Source organism: Notothenia coriiceps, unplaced genomic scaffold, assembly GCF_000735185.1.
Source record: "Notothenia coriiceps isolate Sejong01 unplaced genomic scaffold, NC01 NC01_scaffold00021744, whole genome shotgun sequence".
Lineage (NCBI taxonomy): Eukaryota > Metazoa > Chordata > Actinopteri > Perciformes > Nototheniidae > Notothenia > Notothenia coriiceps.
The window spans coordinates 1-2,296 of record NW_011354445.1 but is presented as its reverse complement, the minus strand read 5'-3'; the positions used below and the strand labels follow the sequence as shown (position 1 = coordinate 2,296).

The following is a 2,296-nucleotide window of genomic DNA, read 5'->3' as shown; positions in this document are numbered from 1 at the left end:
CCCCGAGGCATTACCAACAGATCAACGCACAATCAACCCATACAGGACATCTCTTTCTCCACATTAAGTGTTAGACATTAGAATTGACTATTCTTTTCTGTCACATACTCTTCTTGCCTGTCACATAAGTGGCGCAACTGAATTATTTTGACCGAAGAGATTTAGATTCGCCGGGTAACGGGAACTTTGACGTCGCCATTTTGTGTGCTTCGCGGATACGCTCGGCTCTTCTCGACTGCGGCTCGACTGCTGCTCGGGTCTGCTCGGTCAGCTTCCGGAAGAGGAGGCATTCGTTCGACCAATTTACAGTAGATAACATTACAAACCTTTTTAACAGGGGCCATAATAGTAGTCTGAGGGGCATTAAGAACTGAATCTATTGTCTGAAACAGTACACAAGGTTTGTGACAGTTTAAAAGAATGATGTCAGAGAAATGTTTCACAGTTCTCTGATAGAGACGCCAACACTGCCTCAGCATTTGAAAAGAGATTTGTAGTTTGTCCTTATTCCATCTTCTTTCAGCTCTACGGCACTCACGTCGGGCAGCCCGAGTCGTCGCATTTAGCCAAGGCTCGGATTTAGTTTCAAAACTAAAGTGTAAATTTGAGTCGACAGTCTAACACTGCTAAAGAGACTTTTATATTCAAATACATTTTTTAGAGTAAAAAGAAGGATTTTACCGTGTTGGAACTTTAACTCAGCTATCTGGAATCAGCAGACAAAGAGAAAACAAGACCAGCCATGTCAGCAGTCATATTAGAGCATATGAGCATGAAAGGCTGTTGCATGTGATGACCCGGCAATGTGTCTAGGGTGTGCCCTGTCTCTTGCCTCTCACATCAGGATGGGTGGATGTATTAACCCTAACCATTATCATAACAGCTAGTTCTTGTATGAGCCCAAAAAAGTTGCCTTCATTCTCCTGTCTCTTTTTCCAGGGACCTGTGATAACTCACAGAACAATGACTGTCGCTCTCCAAACGGCCAGGTGGAAAGCTGCTCAGACTCCGCAGGCCAGTGGCATGTCCCAGGCACACCGTGTGTTATCCCCACAACCCCATCGACAACGACAAAACCCACAACCACCTCAAAACCAGCAACCACAACGCAGCCCCCTTGCAAACCTGCAATTTGTAATATCCTAACAAGCAGGTGACGTCTTTAACGTCTTCAGATAATGTATTTACTGAAAGTAACAATGACAACTACAGGGCTTTGGTAGAAAGAAAGACGGTTCAATTATAGCTCAAGTCTTCAATATAATCTGAAGATTAAAAAAATACTAATATATCAACATTTCATTTTGACATAAACTGGGCAAAAGTATTGAGGGATTTTCTTTGACTAAGAAGCCCAGACCTTTATTTAACTAAAACTTGACAAAAACAAAGATGTTGACGTTTTTTTTATCAAACTATTAGTCCAACCAACACTTTACCAGTAATAGTTACTTGACGATAAAAATAAGAAAACAATTTAAAGTAAGAGAATAAGGGTTGAGAAAAATTATGTAATCTTTACTGAAATGCATGCTGAGTTATTTGATTGCCTTCCTTCACATCTTAGATTATGTTTATATTTTTCGTATTACTTTCCTTGACATTCTGTACTGGCTTGTATGTTCCTTCTAGTGTTTTCAAGGCATGCCACACAGTCATACCTCCGGGACCATTTGTGAAATCCTGTGTGTCTGACAATTGCAACAGTGACAATAACACCTGCACCAGCCTGGAGGCCTATGCCACTGGGTGCTCTAATGAAGGAGTCTGTATCGACTGGAGGAATGCAACCAATGGGCGCTGTGGTAAGATAAAGTCAATAGGGTATATACTGTAAGTATAGGTGTTGCATGGAGTTTTGATAAAATGTGTTTATAAACATGTTTCAATTTTACAGAGCACACGTGTCCAAAAAACAAAGTGTACAAGGCCTGTGGGACCAGCGTAGAGCCTACATGCAATGACAGGTAACAAATGTGATCTTTGATGATTGTTTTTATAGCTTTAGAGATCTTAGCATTTGTAAACCACTTCCCTGGTGTATATGCAAACTGTTCCCTTATCAAGAATAAATTATGTTGATTGTCTCTAGTGAATGTCAGTTTTTTATGTTGGCAGTGTGTGACAAGGATAAACTCGTATCCAAGCCCTATTGTGTGTCAATTCCTCAAAAACATTTACAGTGTGCACAATTATTAGGCAAGTTGTATTTTTTAGGGTTATTTTAATTATTGAACAACTACAGTGCTCTGGGTCAATCCAAAATGTTAATGAAACTCAAACCTGAATATATAAG

The 2,296-nt window shown here is 40.2% G+C and overlaps 1 long non-coding RNA gene across 1 annotated transcript; it reads left to right on the top strand.

Moving 5' to 3' along the window:
• The first annotated feature begins 937 nt into the window (after positions 1–937).
• LOC104953459 (uncharacterized) lies at positions 938–1,977 on the top strand. Its single transcript, XR_799222.1, has 3 exons — positions 938–1,153; positions 1,633–1,805; positions 1,898–1,977. It is a non-coding gene; the product is annotated as an uncharacterized lncRNA (long non-coding RNA).
• Positions 1,978–2,296: the final 319 nt, after the last annotated feature.